The sequence below is a fragment of the Lissotriton helveticus genome, chromosome 1_1 (assembly GCF_964261635.1).
Source record: "Lissotriton helveticus chromosome 1_1, aLisHel1.1, whole genome shotgun sequence".
NCBI lineage: Eukaryota > Metazoa > Chordata > Amphibia > Caudata > Salamandridae > Lissotriton > Lissotriton helveticus.
The window spans coordinates 1,885,738,475-1,885,762,492 of NC_136057.1; the positions used below are offsets into that span (position 1 = coordinate 1,885,738,475).

Sequence of the window (24,018 nt, forward strand, 5' to 3'; positions counted from 1 at the left end):
TAACAGAAGTTCTACAGCGTGTGGGACCTGAACTATCAGATGATGTCCCAATACAATAGAATCGCTTTGTCTAATAGCTTGTGCAGTAGCTGCTACTGATTTTAGACATGCAGGCAATGCTTGTGCTACTGGATCTAAAGTGCTTGAAAAATAACCACATGGTTTATGTTTGTCTGCTTGAAGTTGGGTCAGAACTGATAGTGCTGTACCTGAGTTTTCTGTTACAAATAATGTAAAATCTTTGGTGTAATTAGGTGTTGCCAGCACTGGGGCTTGACACATAGCTTTTTTAAGAGACTGAAAGGCTTGCGTGTGTTCATCTGTCCAGGGTAATTATGGAGTAGCGCCAGCTTCGAGTGTTGTCAGCTGCACTAACGGTTTGGAAATGAGTGCAAACTGTGGGATCCACTGTCTACAATATGAGGTGAGACCAACAAAAGCTCGAACTTGTTTCTGTGTTGTTGGTTGTGGTATTTGTTGTATGAGGTGGATGCGTTCCTGTGTAAGCTGCCTACCCTCCTTTGACAGCAAGTGCACTAAGTAGGCCACTTGCTGTAAACAAAATTGGAGCTTACCAGGGGAAACTTTATGGCCATTTGCAGCTAGGAATTCTAGTACTAGTAGTGATACTTCAGCACATGCTGCGTCAGATCTGGCCGTAATGAGGATATCATCAACATATTGTAGTATGGCTGTATCCGTGGGCATTTGAACAGTATCTAGTTGTCTTTTTAATGCTTGGCTATATACGCTTGGACTCTCTGTGAAACCTTGAGGAGCTCTTGTGAATTGGAAACTTCGTCCTTGTAAGGAGAAGCCAAAAAGGTATTGACTGTCTGGGTGAATAGGTATGCTAAAGAATGCGTTTTTCAAGTCAATGACTGAAAAATGCGTTGCTTACGCATCTATGGCTGTGAGTAGGGTGAAGATGTCTGGAACCACAGGGTGTTGTGGAACGACACATTTATTGAGCTCTCTCAAATCCACCTCTAGTCTGTAGACAGGTGGTGTTCCTGGTTCCACTTTTTTATGAACTGGTAAAACAGGGGAATTGCGAATGTTAGAAGTTGTTTCCTTAATCACACCTGACTGTATTAGGTCCTGAATAATTAACATTAATGCTTGTTCAGCCTGAGGTGGAATTTTGTATTGCTTTATGCGTGGTAGTTGGGCTCCCTCTTTCAGTGTAACCTTGTGAGGTGTTATTTCCATACATCCTACTGTGGTGGAATCAGTGGCCCACAGGGTGTGTGGCAAATCTTTCAAATGCTCATCTAATTCTCTACTTGTGTAGTAGCCCTTGAAATCTCGCAGAAATAGTCTGACATCTGTAGGTGAGCAAACAATGACAGCTCCTAATTCTTTCAATGTTTTTATACCAAGCAAGTTTTCTGGACATGATTTTGTCAATATAAGATCTGTAGTTGTCATGAGGGGACCAACCTGCAAGGGCAGTGGCTTTGACGTGACGTTTGTCACAGGTTGTCCCAAGAAACCCAGAGAAATACTTTTTGAACCCGAGAGAGGAGCCTCTGGGACCTCTTGATGGCTTATTGTTGTTTTACTGGCCCCAGTGTCTAGTAGAAACTTCCTATCCTCCCCAAGAAGCCGGACCTCTATAAATGGACCTGTCTGATCTACTGGAATGGGGATTAGGGGCAGTTTGTCATCTTCTCTCTCTGGGCAACATCATGAGAAATCTGGGTAATATTCAGTGTAGGCGCTGTCTATAATATTCATTTGGGCCATTTGTGTTGTCAGTGGAACTGAAGGTGTTGAACTGTCTAGGGAACCATTCTGTTTTGGCTGATATGGGCGTGGCTGGGTCTTACCAGTAGCCAAATTGTGCTTTAAGACAGGGCAATCTTTAACGAAGTGTCCCATCTTTTTGCAATAATTACAAGTGCTTTTTACATTTGTCTGGCTACTTGGTGTCTGTTGACGCTGGGGTGCAGTTTGGGCTACTAATGCTTTCATCTTTGTGTCTTTCATGCATTTCTTATCATTTTCTTCTTCATCCCTAATGTGATTCTGGTGATATTGTAGCATTTGTAACACCTGTGGAGGTGTATGTGCTTGCCAGGTACTTTCTACTTTGAGTACTCTGTCCTTAATGGCTGGCAAGGCGTTATCTACTAATTTGGAAACAAACAGATGCGGGTAAGCTTCACTTGTCGGCGTAAGGCCGCTATTTACCGCAAAACACTTTTCAAGTCTAGTGTAATAATCTCCTATGTCTTCACCATGTTTCTGTTTGCAGGAGGAAATGGCATCCCAGTCCTCCTTTTTCACTGTTAGTAACTGTGGTAGCACCTTTAAAATAGTGCCAGGAAGTGCTTTTAGTCTGTCTCCTATACCTTGACCTGCTACTCTAGTATTTTCGTCATTCTGAAGTTCAGTCCATCTAATGTGTTCACCTGCTACTTCCCAATCTTTTTTTCTTAGTTTGTCATATATACCTGATGGCAACAATAATTTCAGAATTGCTGTGATATCAGAAAGAGTATATGTTCCCATCATTAATACATCTCCTAATTCCTTAAAGAATACAGCAGGATCCTTTGAGTGGGAGGGAACCATCTCTTTCATCCTTAGTAACTCAAGTTTTGTCAAGGGTACATAAATGAAGACGCGTTGTAGCGCTCAATTTGTGTCAGCTCTGGGGTGGACCTCTCTCATGGGGAACTGGCGTGTTTGAGGAAGTCTATTCGTTGATCCACACGTATTATGGGGAGATCTATATTCAGTCACTTTTTGGTATTTCTGTCTAAAATCTATCAATGTGTTGAGAAAAACTGAACTATTGTGGAGGAACATGTTATCAGCGCAGTCAGACAGAAAATCTTCGAGTCTTGGATCATGTTTAAAATGAGTGTCATTGAGTGTGATGAGATGTTGTACCATGTAGAGACTTGCTAATCTTTGATGTGAGCGTGGTAATGCTAGAAAAAGCTGGGCTATGAGATCATTGTCATATATCTTATATTGAGAGACCCATAGGGTCGCAGTTATGGCTATTTCCTCCTCCTCCGGTGTAAGCGGAGGTTCCTGGTCTAACCAGTAGTCTAATGCATTGGATGTATTTTCAAAAAACTCATCTGGAGATGACCGTTCAGAGTGACCTTGGAGGAATGTAGGCAGGAGTGTTCGTGAATTAGGGGCGGAAGAACGAATGGGTAGGACTTTTTCAGTAGGTTCAGTAATTTCCTCCTCAAGTTTCTTATTCTCTTCATTTGTTTGCAAGTTTTGCAGAATACGGGTCACATTACGGGTGAACCTGTCTAGTGCATCATTTATAAGTTCTAGACTAGTGTGGTCGGATGCGGAATCTAATAAGTCAAAAAGTGAAACTGGTACATTTCTTTCCTCTGCTTGTATGTGTTTTATGAAACAGCAAAGGAGGAACCTATACATGTGCATTTTTACAGGGTGTGATCTTCTTGTAGTCATAGCGTTAATGGCTCGTGAGTTCTCTTCAGTACGAAGAAACTCAGAGGCCGCTTGAAGAAACGTGTCAATTGCTGGTAGATGTCTTATTTCTTCCCAGGAGTCATGAAGTATTTTACTTGTTCGGCCCGCCTCCCCTGTGTTGCTCGGAGTCGGGTCATAGGGGCAGTCGGGAATTGTTTTACCTGGGTCTGGACCTACGGCACCCCCTTCTGGAGTGAGAGGTGGTGCGTTATGTTGTGAAAGGGGTGGCGGAGGCAGAGGGTGTTGAATGACTGGAACTTCATAGGGTGGTGGAGTATCTAAGAGAAAATTAGTAAAAGTATCCTCTGGTAGTGGGGCTGTAGGCTGTGCTGATGCAATGTTAAGGTTTTCAGGTGCAGATGGCAATACAGGATAAAAACCAGTAGAAATGGCTGATTGTTCCCTTTTATTCCTTTCACTAACTACTTCTTTCCCTATTTCTTGTAACTGTTCATTCTTGGCCTGCTCTGACATTCTCTTACCCTTTTCAACTTTATGCAATTCCTTCTGTTGCCTCCTATGGGCTTCTTTTCTCCATAATTCTACTGAGTCACTCTGTGACTGGCGGACTCTCTTTTTCTTTTCTTTTTTAAATAAGTACACCGACACCATGTTTTGCATACATGAAGTGTCCTGGAGTATCCCGAGGAGGAAGGGGAATTTCCTTCTCAAGAATACTCCTTTTGGTTGCCATCTTACGTATTTTCGAGAAAATACGCATGATGGCAAGACTTTCAAAGATTTTTAGAAGTGAGAAAAACACAAACAGAACAAATATCTTTAACGTACCCACGAAAGAGAGTCCGTCTTTTATACTAGTTTAGTAGTCCTCACAAAATAAGTGAGAAACCCACAAAAAACATGTATCTTTAACGTGCCCACAAGGTAGTGAGTCCGTCTTTTATACTAGTTTTAGTAGTCCTCACCAAAGATAGGTGAGAAACCAACAAAACGCGTATCTTTACCGCCCCCACAAAAGCTGTGGGTTTGTTTTTATACTTTTCAGCAGTACTCACCGAAAAATAACTGGAAGGCCTCTTGAAGATTTTGGGAAAACGCGGCGCGCAGTTTCAAGGTGGGATTTGTAGAACCTCGGACTCGTCTGCTTCGCAGGTTGGGCTTTGGTTCAGGACGTTCCGCTATTTCCACACCGCCTCGTGTGGATGCTGGGCCGCAGTGGGTCCCCCTCTTCGCCTCGAGGGAGTTAGCGGGAATTCCCCGCGTTGTGCACTTTTGAAGTCCGTCAACGGTCAGGAGGGGACAGTACCGGGTCCAATATCGCCGGCGCGTGGGGGAAAGGGAATGTCCCTGTTCCGGGCGCCAATTAATGTGGTAAATTAAATTTACTTATTACCTCATTTCTGAATTTCTATGCTTAATAAATCATAATTTCTTGTCAATGCAAAGCGAGGAGTCCGTGGTGCTCAAATGAAGGAGGACAAGACCAATAACTCGAGTTAAGGGGAGCGCTTCCAGCACCAAGCGGGCACAGGAGCAATCTCTCAAGTCCCTCTCTTGAAGTGGGTGTCTTTATTTTCAACAGCGGAATATTTATACAGTCTTGGTCACGAGGCAAAATAGAGGAACAAACAGGTTGTGGCAGATAGAGGAACAAAGATCAGCAAGAGGGGCAGAGTGTGAAGAAATGGGGGCGTGTCTTAGGCTTCGTGAGGGGACTTGCGATGTGAAATAGTCTGACAGTTGGAAGGGGGAGGCTTCCTCATTTGGGGGTTTGTGCTCGTGCTTCATGTCAGGAACATGAACCATCTCTGCGGGGGGGCAGGAACTCATGTACTGGTTTCCCGGACTTGGCAGAAACCACAGAGACAGATGGTGAAAATGAGGAAGGCCAGGTGCAGGGGTGTCGTGCTCGTGCTCGGGGTCTTGGGACACCAAAGGGTGAATTAAAAACAAAATGGTGCCGGCTGTTAATATGGGCAATTATTAATCGTGCAAAGGGGATCGCGCAAAGAGGCATAATTAGATCGCGCAGAGGGCAGCGAAGGGGCATAATTATAGATTTTATTTCCACAGCGCGGTGCCTGCCATGTTGTGCATGGAACTGCAGGGGGGGTACCATAGGTACCCCCCATGTGCACCCTCCACCTCCCAGAGTCCCTGTGGGCCCGCAACAGGCCCCCCAAGCATTTACCGCATGCATGTTTCTGCCCCAATGATAATATGGCTGGCGGTGTCTGACAGACACCGCCATCATATTAAACACTTTTCTGCCCAGTCAACTTGTTGACCGGGCGGAAAAGCGGCGGACGGTCTTTCCGTCCACTGCGATCCCCCCACCATAGTAATATGGCAGGAGGGAAATGGGTGGCGGGCAGGGACGGATCTCGGGCGGATCGCCACCGCCATGCGGGCGGTGGCGATACGTCCGAGATCCTAATGGGCCCCAAAGTGTGGCCCTGGCTCAAAGGACCTGTATTTCTAAGGCTGCTAGACTACATCCATAGCCACCATAGCTGCTTCCTTGATTGCGAGTTGAGCGGAGAGGCTGCCAGACTTGGAAGCTGAGGGGAGTGTGGAAGGCAGAAGCTGCAGTCACAACTCCTGGTAATCTAGAAGACAGCTTTATCAAGGGATTGCATTGTCCTTGCATCACACTAGGGGACCCGAGAAAACACAAGCCCTTAAATGATTTACTATGCCACACAGAGCCACCTTGTGTGGCATAGTACATCTGGAGCAAGGCAAGGCAGTGCAAGTCTCTCCCTTGCATTACTCTTCCCTGGAAAAACGTTCCATGGGTGGTGCATGGTTCAAAATGCCATATCTTCCCAGGTGAGGTGTAGCTAGGAGAAATATGTTTGTTTCTCCTTGTTTTTCCTCTTTCATTGTGTGATCATTGTTGAGGAAAATATATACATATCTCCATATGTATACACTTAATACACATCTGACATGGCCTGGACAAGCTGCAACAGCTGTTCAGAACCAACTTAGAGGTCACTTTTGCTTTGCCTGACAACCATATTAGCTTCCTCACCTTTTTGCTTACACTGTATGCCTGGCACAGTGTATAAATGGTCCAGTGCCAGCTTGCATTTCTCTGCTGCTCATATTTCACATCTTGCATTTCTGTACTATAATTCGCATTGGTGCCATATTTGGCACTGTGTCTTTTTCTAGTTCTGCTGAAGTTGCCATTCTGTTTGTATATATGGCCCACAAACCAGCAATGCAGGGAAGGGGCAGACTGAGAGCACCTTGTGTGAACTGACCCTTTCCTTGCAGGGCACCAAGCATGCATGTGTACAGACAAATACCTTTCTTGAGCAAACTGCTGTATTGTATGTTTCTTTTATCGCTTCTGGGAGGGTGCAAAAGTATTTATTACTCTAAGAAAAATGGAGTTAGAAGTGGGATGCATTGAATAATGTCACCGAGCTGTAAGTGAGCTGAATACCTTGCCACAGTGGCCTTTCAATGCTTAGTAAATAGTTATTAGTGAAACAGGGGACTGAAGTGTAAAAACAAATACTGGCATTTAAACAGTGTACTGAAGAAAAAACCATGACTTTTCTCTGTATCAATACATTGATTGATAAGTGCAGGAGAGACTGAACCAGATGACAATTTATGACCCCAGAGGCAAGGAAACAGTAAGCCCCCCCCTCCCCCAGAGTGTAACAGGGCTAGCATTGACCATCAGCTGGCACAGAACACAGGGAAATGATTTTGAAAGGTGCACAGTTATGTCATTGATCAATGAATGTACTTAAAATATGTGTTGATGTTTCAAAGTAAATGTACCGCTATGTTTCCTTGAGTGGTCCACAGCTGTTGATTTTTCTCTTTTCACTTTTTCTCTTTTCACTCTCTCTATACAATTGTGTTTATCTTTCAGGGTGTAAGTACACATCGTGAGAAAAGAAAAAACACATTTTACAGGAGTAGATCTCTGAGGAAACTGTAAGGTGGTAAAGCCCATTGGAAAGTTGTTGAAAAAGCTGGTAGGACAGCGACAAGTTTAAAAATCAACACCAGATAGCCCTGCAGATAAAGGTAAGAATATGAATTGTAGAAATATGTATGGAAAGTGTCGTTATAACAAAGTCTAGATGTGTAAATCTTCAATTATTGTATCTCACAGAATGGTGAAAAATAGAATTAAAACCAGAGGCAGAAATGCCAAGCATTCCATATAAAAAGACAATGGACTTTGCATACATTTTTCTATGATTCTGAGGAAATATGTTGTGTTTGTTTATGTACATGATTGATTTATGCAGGGTATGGAGGTTTTATTTACCTCTTGTAAATGTTATCACATAACATGAAAGTGCTCTGATACCTTTGGGTATAGCTAGTGTTATATAAAACTCAAAATAATAATAATACTTTTAATATAGTAATGGGAAAAGGCACTCAATATGAGAGGAGTATGCCTCACAGGGAAAAAAGAATTTGTGTGTTTCATACAACCAGGACATGTAAAACTTAAACATAGATGCCCCACCTTTTATTAGTATTGCTTGCTAGCTACCTAGCGCCTACCTTAGTAGCAGTGGTGGCTCCTCTATAGGGGCATTTGGGTGCCGCCCCCCTTCTTTCTCGCAGTGCGAGAAAGCAGAAACATAAATGGCAATAACTACCATTTGTTTCTGCCTTCTCGCACTGCGAGAAAGCAGAAGTTCCTGTTTGGGGGTGGGCAGTCCTGCCCATGGGCAGGGGTGAGTGGCTTGCCCACTGTTATTCATACTGACTGTTTGGGAAGCCTGAGGCCGCCCAAACAGGCAGTATGAACAGCAGTGGGCAAGCCACTTCCCCCTGCCCTCGAGCAACACCACCCACTCTCCCTGTTCTCTATGTATGCTGCAGCCTACATAGAGAAAATGACCCGGGTGGGGCAGCGGCCTCACCAATCACAACGCTGCGGTGGAGGGGAGGGAGGCTGCCTGCAGCCTTCCTGATGACGAGCACAGCACTGCTGGAATTCAATACGGAGGACAGCGAGAGTCGGGATTCTCGGGACAACCAAAAGCGGTGCGGTAAGTTTAACTTTTATTTTATATATTTTTTTTCATTGAACCCCTCCCGCCTCCCCCTCACCCCCTCCGCGGCGCGATTACCCCATTGCCTCATCCCCACCCCCCTCCACACCCGCCCGTAATGCCGGCCGCGACTGCAAACGAGAGCATAAGCCGTCCCTCTTATGTAACTGTGAGGATTGGGGAGAAACCTACAGAAAAAAAAGGTCAGAGGAAAGGTCACTCCCGTATCCCTACTCATTAATCACAAGATAAGTTCTGGAAAGGCAGATGTGGAATACTCATTTACATTGAAGGAATGAATTTGAATTATTTGGTAAATTAGGAACAATTAGTTTCTAATGTTAAACCTTCTCATAAGCTCAGGTTAGGAAACTGCCGCATGTGGATATAAATAGTCTGGAGACACCCGCCGAGCCTCTATTTATAGCGACACCCACTCATTTCTGCTCCAGCCCGTGGTATTGGCAGGGGGAAACTTGCCGTTCAGTCCGTAACCTGCCATGCACTGCACCCCAGAGCGGTGAACAAGACAGAGAGACAGAGGACAGGGATTAAAAGGGCACTAAAAATGTCAAGCAAGGGAGCTGTAGTTAAAATATTAGGTGAGACCTAGCACTCATTTATAAATAGCAGAGCACATCCTGCCGTCAGGACGTCCCCAGTACCGCACTTTCCTGTTTGTTTGTGTCATTGTGTGAATTTCTGTACGTTTCCAAAAATCGGTTACACTTCGTTGAATCTAAGGGATGGTGGAAAAGTGAGATTGCAAATGTGCACAAAGCGAATTTTGAGTGAATTTTGCTAGCAGCGCCACACTCGACTTTCCTTTAAGCAAATGTTGAGTGAATTTTGCAAGCAGCGCCACACTCGACTTGCCTTTATGCGAATTTTGAGTGAATTTTGCAAGCAGCGCCACACTCGATTTGCCTTTAAACCAGTTATTGTAAATAAATGAGGTTGCCTGCGCAGGAGGAACCCGGAGAGGTGTTCCTGCATCGAGTGCTCTAATTGTAATCGGTGCAAAACATGAAGTAGTCAGATAGACAAAAGGTCTGGCTATTTCCACACGTCACTTATGACAACCCTTTAGCCTTACCACTTTCAAATCTCACCAACCACCACTGGTTAGTAGTAATGTATATGTAGTAAAAGGGGAGTTCAGAGCTTGGCAAGTAGATTCACATTTATCAAAGATGGGTTACAAGCACACCTGGTTTTGAATGATATACAAACTTTTCACTAATGCTCAAACATAATATTCGTGGATTATCACTCTGTTGCGTGCTACCCAGTTTCAAAGGGGCTGCCTATCCCTAGGATCTCAATAAATCTAATTTATGGTGCCAAACTTAAACTGTTAGGACCTGACTGGGAGCACAGCATATCGATTCTATTCAAACTTAGACTTGTGTTAATCAATTTTAACTAATTTTAACTAAATTCATTATTCCTTTCTGCATAAAACACAATACAAATGATCTTGAATCATTCAATGAATCTTTGTTTCTTATTTTTCTGATTTTTTTTTACATTCTCAATAATTATACAATCATGCAATCAATGTTATTACATCATGACAGTTGGGTTGCTACAATAAGAGTTTGTAATAAACAAAAAAGCCGATGAATTTAAATCCATTGATGACAACTTGAAATTAACAGCAGTTGATTGGGATTGGCCCGATGCATTTCGGGACCACATGTCCCTTCTTCGGGGGCCACTGTAAATAGAACATTTAAAAATAATCAGCAACCATAATTTACTTTTTTGCTGGATTCACATGCCAAGTCGAAGTAGCAGTAAAGTGCGCACACATGCCTTGCAATGGTAAGCCTGAGACAGGTATGAAAGGCTACCTGTACGAAAGGCACAATAAAGTGCTGCAGCCCGCTGGAGGCATTTAATTTACAGTTAATAGAGGCCCTGGGCATATGGTAGAGCGCATTATAATGAAATTGTAAGTAGATTAAATATGTCAATAGTGTATATACCATGTATAATTGTTAATAAACATAGGAAAGTTAAGTTGAATTTATTCTTGAGGTGGCGTAGATTTGCTCCTCCTCAGATGGATGATAATAAATATTAAAGAATTTCACGATATATGAGTAATTGGTGGCTGCGGTAGGGTGAACTGCTAAAAAGAGAGTCCTCCTTTTTTAGGTCTCGGCCTAGCGTACACTGCGCAGTAGTGTTTGCACAGCCTGATTCCTTTTGGCAGGGTTTTCGAAATGGACCTGGAAATTCCACACGCTTGTGCGTGTGAATTTCCATTTGCGACCTGCTATTGGCCTTTCATTGCTTGCTGTTTTGTAAAGTAGATACCAATAGGCCAAAGGCGGGCACGTAGCTCCGCCCCTGGCCTATTGGTGTCTATTACGCGCATTTCTGGCATATGCTTTCAATTATGGCGCCCACACACGGGCGCGATAATTGAAAGCATATGTTTTGCCATGGCGCGCGCGTGTGCAGCATTGGTGGCTGTCTCAGCTTCTAAAACCTATTGCTTTCGGTTTCATCATTGCTCCGGGGGACCTGCTGGACTGCAGCCGCCTGGGTGTTACCGAGCTGCCCGCCCTGCTGCCTTCCTGGGTTGTTAGCATGTAAGTACAGAGGTAGCTCTGTCTGCGTGTCCGTGGCACTGCCGCGAGACTACCCTTACCAAACAACCAGTCTCCTAAATAACTCCACATGACTTCTGAACACTGCCTCGCTGCATCTCCTGCCGTGTGGCACGTTATCGTTACCTCCCGCCGTGCAGCACCCCTGGTATCCTGCATCCTCCCAGCACCCCGAGGCATGCGAGACCCCGCGTACCCGTCATCTTGCAGCACGCCCTGAACTTCACTGTTATGAACCATACTGGGCACTGCTCCTCACGGCGCCCCCTGATAAGCTACACATGCGTATGCTGTGCTGCATCCTCTGCTACTACGATTCAAAAAGGGGGGTGGTGATGGACAGAGTATCTGAATTAAGCAGAACACTCCTACCCAGTCAAAAGATCAGGGCTTGATCCATCACCGTTTTTTAGCTCACTGCACCATCCCAGTTCAGAACTTGGCTACATGCAAATTAGTCTGTCCCTGGCCCAGTGCATCATGGGAACAGGGCAGACCAAACTACCAAGCCAATTCTTTACTGGAAAGGAAACAAGCTTCCGGGGACTGGTTTCTGGCATTACAGCCGTCTTCAGCCCGGCTTGCTTGAATCCTGATGGTGCAGTGAGCAAGGGACTCACATCCGAGCATACCCTTCCACACTTGTGGTGGCCAAAACGATTCAAAAAGGGGGGTGGTGATGGACAGAGTATCTGAATTAAGCAGAACACTCAACAGATCAGGGCTTGATCCATCACCGTTTTTTAGTTCACTGCACCATCCCATTTCACAACCTGGCTACATGTAAATTAGTCTGTCCCTGGCCCAGTGCATCATGGGAACAGGGCAGACCAAACTACCAAGCCAATTCTTTACTGGAAAGGTCCATCACCACCCCCTTTTTGAAATTATTTTGGCCACCACAAGTGTGGAAGGGTATGCTCAGACATGAGTCCCTTGCTCACTGCACCATCAGGATTCAAGCAAGCCGGGCCGAAGACGGCTGTAATGCCAGAAACCAGTCCCCGGAAGCTTGTTTCCTTTCCAGTGAAGAATTGGCTTGGTAGTTTGGTCTGCACTGTTCCCATGATGCACTGGGCCAGGGACGGACTAATTTGAATATAGCCAGGTTCTGAACTGGAATGGTGCAGTGAGCTAAAAAACGGTGATGGATCAAGCCCTGATCTGTTGACTGGGTAGGAGTGTTCTGATTAACTCAGATACTCTGTCCATCACCACCCCCTTTTTGAAAGCATCCTCTGCTACTGGCATGGTGTGTTCTATCCCGTGCTATTCTACCCTTCGCAATACTACTCTCATGTTGCATTCCATCCCAACCTATCGGTCTGCCCCCATGCCCACCTGTCGCGCTGCACCTTCTCCAATACCATTCCATGCAGCGCTCTGTTCTAGCCACGTTGTCCCACACGCCTTGGTGCACGAATAGCCTTGTATTTGGAGTGATTTGGTAGCCCTGCTGCCAGAGTCTTAGAATTCCCAGGGCATTGCAGGAAACGGGGTCCATTGTTTTGCCCTAAAACTCTCTCTACTCTGTACAGCTGTCGGTGTATCTGATTATTGGTCAATTCAGGTGCTTTTTAACTACCAGTATTACGTGGTTACTTTCCAGAAGTCGAGCCTAACTTGTTAATTAATAAACGCAACTCTTTATATATATACACACATCTCACGTGCGTGCAATAAATGTAGTAACTTTTAAACGTAATCAGTATTTCTATTGTGTAAGAGGTAACAAAACCGGTTTTCACTGCATGCCTGGCCTATTCTGTTTCGATCAGCACTTGTTGATTACTTTAAATAGTTTTGTTTACTGTTACTAGATTTTGTAGTGCTCGTCACATTGTGCTTTTAGCATATATTAGAAAATGGCAAGTAATGAAATGGAGCAACAGAATCTGGAAGCAGTTGAAAGCTTGGTCCGAATAACAATTTGACGCTGTTTCAATAACTTAAGGTAGCTGAGTTACAGTTTAGCAAAATACATCTTTACTTGTAAACAAGAAGCCTTTGTGCTGTTGACTGAAATAATAGCCAGGCTCAATAGTATTGTTGTGTTGGTTTGTTTACATGTTTTTCCACTCCACCGAGATTCTTGCGTGTCTTTAAGTGCCTCGGAGCAGTCAGAGTAGTGTTGATGTTTGGGATTACTCTGCTCCAGTGGTTTGCTTGTTGTATTTTTAAATAAATGTGGTCTTTAGCTTTCTGTTTGGAATGGCAGACATGCGGTTTTGTATTTGATGTGAAGCTCTGTTTGCAGCTGGCAGTGTGTCACTGCGTATTTGGTGTGAAGCACGGCCTTATTGCAGCTGGCCGTGCCACAGTCAGTGTGTATTTGGTGTGAAGTAGCTCACTCCCTGCTCTCTTTTGCAGCTGCTCCCTGCCCTCTTTTGCAGCTGCTAGTGGCACTGTGATTAAGTTATGTGCAGCTTGGTACTCCTTGGAAGAAGCAGTTTCACTTGGAGTAGTTATTGGAAGCATGGCCCCTGGCCCAGATGTTTATTGGCAGTATTACGCAGTTTATTGGAGTAGGAGCCCGGCTCACCCATAGTCCTCGCTCTGCGGCTGGCAGTGTCACGGTGTGTGTTTGGTGTGCAGCACGGCCCCTCTCTTCGGCTGGCAGTGCCATGGTGTGTTTTTGCTGTGAAGCACAACCCCTCTCTGCGGCTGTATGTGCTGTGTTTTTGGTGTGAAGCACGGCCTCTCTGTGCGGCTGGCAATTCCATGGTGTGTTTTTGGTGTGAAGCACGGCCTCTCTGTGAGGCTGGCAGTTCCACGGAGTGTTTTTGGTGTGATGCACGGCCTCTCTGTGCGGCTGGCAGTTCCATGGTGTGTTTTTGGTGTGAAGCACGGCCTCTCTGTGCGGCTGGCAGTGTCACGTGTCATATGCACACCTGTGTTGTGAGTGCCTACCGGGGTACATGTGCTTTAACACTATGGAGTCTCAAGGCGAGAGCAGCATCTCCTGTGCCCTGCCCCAGCACAGTCTGTGTGTGTGTTTGTGTGTATGTGATGTGAGAGTGTGTTCATATGGGTGTGTGTTTGGTTGTGTGAGAGAGCGCGAGAGAGTATGTGTATGTGTGCATACCCAGAGGCGCATACTGCACCAGTGCACGCGCTTCTCCTTTTATTTAAAAGGATTCCCAGCTCGATGCGTACAAACACACACACACACACACACAACCACACACACATCCACACACACAGCCACACAACCACAGCCCCAAACACAACCACACACACACACACACAACCACACACACAACCACACACACACAACCACACACAACACCACACACACAACACCACACACACCACACACACAGCCACACAACCACACACACAACCACACACATAGCCACACACAGCCACACACACACACACAGCCACACAACCACACACACACAGCCACACACACACAACCACAAACCACACACACACAACCACACACACAACCACACACACAACCACACATACAACAACACATACAACCACACATACAACCATACATACAACCACACAGACACCCACACTGTCAGTGCACACTTTCACCAGGCACAGACACCATCAGTTGTCAGTGCACGCTTTCACCGGGCCCAAACACCACCAGCTGTCAGTGCAGGCTTTTACCGGGCCCAAACACCACCAGCCGTCAGTGCACGCTTCCACCAGGCACACACCACCAGACATCAGTGCATGCTTTCACCAGGCACACACACACCACCAGCTGTCAGTGAACGCTTTCATCAGACACACACCACCAGCAGCCGTCAGTGAACGCTTTCACCAGGCACACACATCACCAGCCATCAGTGCACGCTTCCACCAGGCACACACCACCAGATGTCAGTGCATGCTTTCACCAGGCACACACACACCACCAGCTGTCAGTGCACGCTGTTTCCAGGCACACACACCACCAGCCGTCAGTGCACGCTTTCACCAGGCACACAAACCACCAGCCATCAGTGCAAGCTTCCACCAGGCACACACACCACCAGCCGGCAGTACACAATTCCTACAGGCACACACACCACCAGCCATCAGTGCACACATCAATTGTTAACACATCCACGATCAACTATTGTAGCAATCACAGTATGGCGCACTTTACTTTTAAACATATTCATCTAAAGAGCAGCATGACACCATTGCTACAAAAATAAATACACTTTTTTTTGCCTACAATTTATAGACTTTTGTTGCAGTTGGTGTTGCAATATTTAGCAATGCCAATAGCTCAAACTTAATTAACCAGAGACCTATTGCATTGTAAATGCTTGTTTGCCCTGGAAATAATAGCTTTTGACTGGCTTGGAGTGCCTGGTCTTTAATAGAATGAAGTAGGTTCATTCCCAGCACCAGCAAGAGAACTTTAATAGCTGTTGAGCTGTCCAAAGGCGCACTTCCGAGCAGAGGGAGATAATGAGTGGTTTCAGTGAGGACATTACAATACAACACATTGCTGTCATGCAGACAGCTGGGAGACTTGTATTTAAATGGCAGTCCAATATATACGTTCCGATCCCAGGAACAGTTAGCATCATAGGGGCCCTGTGTCATTAATTGTCAGACAGGATTTATGAGGGTTGGAATGGGATGCATTCCTTAGGCAAAGCTGCAGAGGCTCACATCTGCGGTTCATAAAACACAGGTCGATAAATAAGCCAGGGCCTACCAAGACACAGGCTGTAAATAAAGCACATTTGTGGTTTTGATGGTAAATAATTCCTGCTCTCTCTAGGGTAAAACACACATTTCTATGTTTCAGTTAAGCTTACTTAGGGGTGATAATAATTTGGTGCTTAGTTTCAAAAGGCGATTTGTATGTGGTATAAATAAATGCATTTAAAGGCAAATGTTAGCTTTACATAAAATAAACCCCACATTAGAATTCAACGTAACGAAAGAAATTAAACATTTAATCTAAAGAAACAGCAACAAAAGTGTCAGTGATTATTATTCAATAATAAGTAAGTCAAAATATGGCTTACTCCCACACATTTTCTCAGCATACATACATGTAAATTCATTTTAAAATTCATTTTACTAAAATAGTATTTGCATTTTTATAATTGTTATAATCTCTAAGTCCTGTACATATCATGATGCCCTACCATGTTGTGTCCAAAATAACAACATTAAATGTGATTTTTAGAGTGGCATAATGGCTATAGTATGTCTCAAATACAACAGATATTAAAAAGTATGCAAAAAAAGAGAGTAATTCTGGAGACATATGGATTATATTTCCTGCCTTTTTGGACAAACAGATCGCACGGCACAGAAATACATTAAATGGCCTAGCATATAGTGGCTGCAGTGCATCCTTAACCTCTTGGATGCTATGGGAATTCCCCTGCTGTGCTGGGATTTCGTGATCCTCATTGGTTTATGACGAGCTGGGCTCGTCATGAGCGTGCCAGGAGGCTACTGCATGACGAGCCCAGCTCGTCATGAGCGTGGAAGGGGTTAATACCCCGGCGTGGGGAGATCCTTGTAGCAGATATGCGGTATTTAGGGGTCAAGTGTGGGAAGTAATTTATGTTTAATTAATAATTGGTTGATCATTAATGTTAATTAATTAATTGATATTTAATTAGGGTAGTTCTTTATATTGCTTTGTGTGTGGGTTTTACTTTTTTGGGGTAAAGGGTGAGGAGTAAATACATTTTACTTACTTTATAATTCGTTGATATTTACTATTCGTTTTTTAATTGAAAATAAGTTTTAATTGTGTAATTATTTTTTTACAGTTTAATTTTACTCGTGGTTTGTGGGGATCATAGAGGTTAAGTCTGGGAAGTTTATTAATTTTTTTGAGTTTTGATTTGTTTTTTAATTAATAATATTTCTTTAATTGGCCATTAATTATGTTAATTATCTAAATATTTTTTTCATAAATGTTAGATGTGGGTTGTGAATTGAGTGATGTTATAGGGTGGGAAATAGAAAGAAAGATAAATGTAATAATGAATGATTTTGATTCTAAATAATTTCTATTTAAAAATATTTCTTTGAAAATTATTTTTTCTTTTATTTAATATAACATTTGTAGGTATTGGTCATATGCATTTCATATTATAATATGTTTTAAAAAGAATATGTAATGTTAAACATATTTGTATTCTTTTTTATATATTCGTATATATTTTTATTTATTTTAGTTTCTTAATATTTTTGTTGTTAATATTTTGCTTGTTTTTACTTTTAAACTGACTGGAGTGAGAATATTGTTTCCCCTTTGCAATCCCACATTTTCCCTACTGTTGAACTGACTGGAGTGGGAATAGTAAATGTTATCCTGCTACTATCCAACACTTTCCCTACTGTTGCACTAACTGGAGTGGGAATAGTCATTTTTACCCCAACGCTATCCAACACTTTCCCTACTGTTGCACTCATTAGAATGGGAAAAGTAATTTTTACCCCTCTGCTATCCAGCACTTTCCCTACTGTTACACTCACCGGAGTGTGAATATTAAGTTTTACCCCTCCGCTTTCAAACACTTTCCCTACTGTTGTACTCACTGGAGTGGGAATAGTAATTTTTATCCCTACGCAGTCCAAGAATTTCCCTACTGTTGCGCTCATTCTCCTTCCCAGCCGGGTTAAAAAAGCACTCACAGGGGTCTTCGCTCGTTCCACAAAGATTTTATTTAGCCACTTTTAATCATGACGCGTTTCGGCTACTGCCTTCGTCTGATGGTATCACAATTTATGCGCCATAGACGACATTTTTAAAAACCCACCAATCACTTCAAGTCACGTGATACAGCAAAAGCCAGAGATCGACTTAGGGCAAAACATCTGTGTGCATATTACATCGGCGCCATCTTTAAACATGTGATATTAATTGCGTTTACGTATAAGCCAAAACACGGCATGATAATGCGACTATCCTACTGAAATGTGGGATGAAACCATGTTTATACACTTAGATTTATAGGTGTAATAAAGTTTGGAACATTGATGTTAATCATGGAATAACACCGATATATGGTAGTACAACGATAACATTGAATAGAGTAATCACATGTACCATTCGCAAATGAATGTGAGGCTATTAAAGTAGAGGCAATATATGCATGTTTAAAGATGGCGCCGATGTAATATGCACAAAGTTGTTTTGCCCTACGTCGATCTCTGGCTTTTGCTGTATCACATGACTTGAAGTCATTGGTGGGTTTTTAAAAATGTAGTCTATGGCGCGTAAATTGTAATAACATCAGAAGAAGGCAGTAGCCGAAAAGTGTCATGTTTTAGACTGGCTAAATAAAATCGTTGTGGAACGAGCGAAAACCCCTTTGAGTGCTTTCTTTAACCCGGCTGGGAAGGAGAATGAGCGTTGATATATACATACTTTTTTTAGATTACGTTTATTTGTTATATTTGTTAAAATTTACATTAAATCCACTTTATTTTTTGTAAAATTAATTTTATTATTATATATATTTTATATATAAAAATCGATATTTTATACAACTATATTTTTTCTCAACATATTTGTAGTTACTTATTTAAGTATAAGGAGTCAATATTTTTGCATTCTATAGTTTTTTCATCGATTTTTTTTTTTTTACATTGATATTCTGTCAGTGAATCGTTTTGAGTTCTGATAACAGACGCTGGAACAAATATATTTTATTTTTATTTTATTTATGCAACTTATAAAGCGCGCAAATACCTTTGGGTGTCTCTGAGCTGTGGACGGCTGGCATGGATGGCTATTGATTGAAGAGCCAGGTCTTTAGCGGTTTTCGAAAAGTGAGCAGCGTGGGACTAGTCTTGATGCGGAGAGGGAGCTTGTTCCATTGTTTGATGGTGGTGACCGTAAATGTTCTGTCACCCCAGGAGGCTTCTTTGGTTTGGGGAACAATCAGTAGGTTAGCTGCTGATGAGCGTAAAGGTATGGTGGGGTTGTAGGGGCAAAGCGTTTTCCTTATAAACTCTGGTCCGATGTCGTGGACTGCCTTGTATGTGATGCATAGCGCCTTGAACTTGGATCTGCTCCTGATGGGCAGCCAGTGGAGCTGTCGTACCACATTGGTTATAGGTTTGAATTTGGGGGTGGCTGTCAGAAGTCTGGCGGCTGCACTAGTTGTAGCTTGTTTAGGACTCTTTCTTGGTCATTGATGAATAGGCAGTTACAGTAATAGGCCTTGGACATGACTAGTGTGCTAATGAGAGGTGTATGAATGACAGCTTGTCGTCGAACATAAAACCTAGATTTCTTACCTTTGAGACAAGGGACCGAGGTGAACCCAACTTAGCTGGCCACCAAGCAGGGAACCAGGCAGGGGAAAGGTTACTGAAGATCATCACCTCCGTCTTGTCAGAGTTTATTTGAGGCAATTGTTTGCCATCCAGAGACTGATGGATAGCATTCCCTCTTGGAAGTTTGCAGCCACTGCCCCTCCATCATTGTGGACTGCTAGCACCAATTGTGTGTTGTCGGCATACAATGTTAGGCCCATGTTGTAAGATTTGATGACCCTCGCCAGGTCCAACACATAGATGTTAAACAAGGTCGGACTTAGCGAAGATCCTTGAGGCACACCACATGGGAGGGCAAATGACGGGGAGTTGACGTACCAAGCGTCACTGATTGAGTGCGATTGGAGAGGAAGGAGGCTAGGAGGGCCTTGGCTTTATGTGTGATGCCAATGGCTGCGACACAGTCGATCAAGGTGACGTGATCGACCATGTCGAATGCCGCATAGAGGTCCAGTAGCACAAGTACTGCAGCACCTCCCACATCAAGTATCTTCCTGATTTCATCTGATGCTTTGATGAGAGCTGTTTCAGTGCCATGGCCCTTTCTGAAGCCGAATTGGGTGTCATCAAGTGGATTGTTTTCATCGATAAATTGTGCTAACTGTATGTTCATGATTTTTTGGGAGATTTTTGCATTTGCCCCGTACTTACCAGTAACTTCAATTTCCTTCCATAGGATATCATTGCCTCCCACCCCTGTTCCTGTTCAATAGTTTAATAGTACTCCCGTGAGTCATTGAGCTGACGAGTTCATGGATGAACCACCCGCATGCCTGTGAGAGTTACCTGACCTGAGAAAGTTGTTGGCAGCCTACTCAGCATACCCCAAATTTGAAAGACTATCATCTCTACTGATGGCGGTTAAAGAACCAGAAACACGTGTCTACAGATCAGCACTATCTGCACCAACTGTGACGAAACACTCAAACACTCTTGAAGTAAGCAAGTAACTGAAACTGCATTTACCACAAAGCCAGGGGCGAACCTTGCTGTGAGGTGAAGCGGTGTGCTCCCACCCCTGTTCCTGTCTAATAGTACTCCTGTGAGTCATTGAGCTGACGAGCTCGTGGATGAAGCAACAACATGCCTGTGAAAGGTACCCGACCTGAGAAAGATGTTGGCAGCCTACTCAGCAAACCCCAAATTTGAAAGACTGTAATCTCTACTGATGACGGTTAAAGAACCAGAAACACGTGTCTAAAGATCAGCACTATCTGGGCCAACTGTAGAAAAACACTCGAACACTCTTGAAGCAAGCAAGTAACTGAAACTGCATTTACCACAAAGCCAGGGGCGAACCTTGCTGTGAGGTGAAGCGGTGTGCTCCCACCCCTGTTCCTGTTTAATAGTACTCCTGTGAGTCATTGAGCTGACGAGCTCGTGGATGAAGCAACAACATGCCTGTGAAAGGTACCTGACCTGACAAAGATGTTGGCAGCCTACTCAGCAAACCCCACATTTGAAAGACTGTAATCTCTACTGATGACGGTTAAAGAACTAGAATCACATGTCTAGAGATCAGCACTATCTCCGCCAACTGTGGTGAAACATTCGAACACCCTTGAAGCAAGCAAGTAACTGAAACTGCATTTACCACAATGCCAGGTGCGAACCTTGCTGGGAGGTGTAGCGGTGTGCTCCCACCCCTGTTCTTGTTTAATAATACTCCTGTGAGTCATTGAGCTGACGAGCTCGTGGATGAAGCACCCGCATGCCTGTGAGAGGTACTTGACCTGAGAAAGATGCTGGCAGTCTACTCAGCAAACCCCACATTTGAAAGACTGTAATCTCTACTGATGACGGTTAAACAACCAGAGACACATGCCTAGAGATCAGCACTATCTCCGCCAACTGTGGTGAAACATTCGAACACTCTTGAAGCAAGCAAGTAACTGAAAGTGCATTTACCACAATGCCAGGGGCGAACCTTGCTGGGAGGTAAAGCGGTGTGCTCCCACCCCTGTTACTGTTTAATAGTACTCCCGTGAGTCATTTAGCTGATGAGCTGGTGAATGAAGCACCCTCATGCCTGTGAGAGGTACCTGACCTGAGAAAGATGTTGGCAGCCTACTCAGCAAACCCCACATTTGAAAGACTGTAATCTCAACTGATGACCGTTAAAGAACCAGAAACACGTGTCTAGAGATCATCACTATCTGCGCCAACTGTGGTGAAACACTCGAACACTCTTGAAGCAAACAAGTAACCGAATCTGCATTTACCACAATGCCAGGGTCAAACCTTGCTGGGAGGTGAAGCGGTGTGCTCCCACCCCTGTTCCTGTTTAATAGTACTCCCGTGAGTCATTGAGCTGATGAGCTCGTGGATGAAGCACCCGCATGCCTGTGAGAGGTACCTGACCTGAGAAAGATGTTGGCAGCCTACTCAGCAAACCCCACATTTGAAAGACTGTAATCTCTACTGATGACGGTTAAAGAACCAGAAACACGTGTCCAGAGATCAGCACTATATGTGCCAACTGTGGCGAAACACTTGAACACTCTTGAAGCAAGCAAGTAAATGAAACTGCATTTACCACAATGCCAGGGGCGAACCTTGCTGGGAGGTGAAGCGGTGTGCTCCCACCCCTGTTCCTGTTAAATAGTACTCCCGTGAGTCATTGTGCTGACAAGCTCGTGGATGAAGCAGTCGCATGCCTGGAGAGGTACCTGACCTGAGAAAGATGTTGGCAGCCTACTCAGCAAACCCCAAATTTGAAAGACTGTAATGTCTACTGATGATGGTTAAAGAACCAGAAACACGTGTCTAGAGATAAGCACTATCCGCCAACTATAGCGAAACAGTCGAACACTCTTGAAGCAAGCAAATAAATGAAACTGCATTTACCACAATGCCAGGGGCGAACCTTTGCTGGGTGGTGAAGCGGTGTGCTCCCACCCCTGTTCCTGTTTAATAGTACTCCTCTGAACATGGAGAGACAAGTATGGAGTTTTGGAACTTTAAAATATTCCTCTAAAATCAACCGTAATACAAATTCCGATACACCCACCTGTTATCAGGAGAGACCTCAGTGCTGCATCTTTGAGTCAAGTATCGATCCTGAAAAGTAATTCTAACACTTATAAATTCACCCAGGCAATCTCCTTGCAGTACTCTAATCACTCAGTCCGTATCCAAGTACTTATGCAGCGAGCCAGGCATTAGCACATGGACTGCCTCAAACCCCTATCCACTATGCATGCAGTCCCCTAACTAACCAACACACTTATAGTTCTGCACTTATACATTCACCCCAAAAATAATATTTCAGTTTCAATATTTAAAAAAATATATTTATTTCCAATTATATTAAAAATATATAATGTAATTTAAAAAATAAATTATGTAAAAATAAAGTTAAAAAAATGTAGAAAATCAGTATAAAAAATACATATAACTATTATTACATTAAAAAATTATCATTTAAAAAACCTTCGAATTTTACTGAAAAAAACATAGGTTTTAGGGCTGTTATAGTTAGCTGGACATTTCACTCGTACAAAACCATTGAAGTTCCTCCATTATAGTTAGTTGTACTCATTATAACTCTCGCGCCCGCAATCCACTGCTGATGATGTCACATATTACATCATTCATGACATGGTCAATGACATCACTGATGACATCACTGATGACATCTCAAATGACATCACTGATGACATCACTGATGACATCATCCACGTGACAATGAGATACACCTCATTATACACTAGTATAACCTCTCATTACTCACTGTAAAATACAGAGTACCGTCTGTGAGTGAGTGCATGAGTGTCTGAGTAGGTCTGTGAGTGGGTGTGTGAGTCTCTGAGTGGGTCTGTGAGTCATTGTGTAATGTCTGAGTGGCTCTCTTAGTGGGTGGGTGAGTGTCTGAGTGGGTCTGTGTGTGGGTGTCAGAGTGTCAGAGAGGGTTTGTGACTTCCTCCAAAAGTGTGTGAGTCATTCTGTGAGTGGCTGCTTGCTACTCTGTGTGGGTCTGTGAGTGGCTATGTGAGTCTCTTAGTGGGTCTGTGAATGGGTGCATGAGTGTCTAAGTATCTAAGTGGGTCTGTGAGTGGGTACATGAGTATCTCAGTGTGTCTGTGAGTGGGTGCATGAGTCTCTGAATGGGTCTGTAATTGAGTGCATGAGTTTCTCAGTTGATCTGTGAGTGAGTGCATGAGTCTCTGAGTGGGTCTGTGAGTAGGTGTATGAGTCTGAGTGGGTGTGTGAGTGTCTAAGTGGGTCTGTGAGTATGTGCATGAGTGTGTAAGTAGGTTTGTTAGTGGGAGCATGAGTCTCTGTGTGGGTCTGAGTAGGTGTATGAATGTCTCATTGGGTCTGTGTGCGGGCGTGTGAGTCTCTGAGTGGGTCTGTGAGTGGGTGTGTGAGGATCTTAGTGCTCTCTGTTTGCCCTCTTCTGACCTGTTTGACCTTTCCTGCTTGTTTGTCTGCCCTCTGTTTTGCCTTTCCTGCTTGCTTTCCTTCCCTCTGTGCTGGCCTCTTCAGCTCTTCTTTGCCTTTCCTGCTTGTTTGTCTACCTTCTCTGTTGCCGTTTCTACTTGTTTTTTTACCCTCTTTTTTCCTTTTTCTGCTAGTTTTCCTGGCCTCTGTTTTGTTTTTCCTGTCCGTTTTCTGAACTCTGTTTTGCCTTTTCTGTTTGTGTT

The 24,018-nt window shown here is 43.9% G+C and overlaps 1 long non-coding RNA gene across 1 annotated transcript in view; it reads left to right on the top strand.

Annotated features, from left to right (window-relative positions):
• Positions 1-7,324: 7,324 nt before the first annotated feature.
• LOC144775436 (uncharacterized) overlaps positions 7,325-24,018 on the top strand; it is a 102,795-nt gene continuing 86,101 nt past the window's right edge. Inside the window, exon 1 of the long non-coding RNA XR_013600553.1 lies at positions 7,325-7,488. This is a non-coding gene — a long non-coding RNA (uncharacterized LOC144775436). The remainder of the gene's footprint in view (positions 7,489-24,018) is intronic.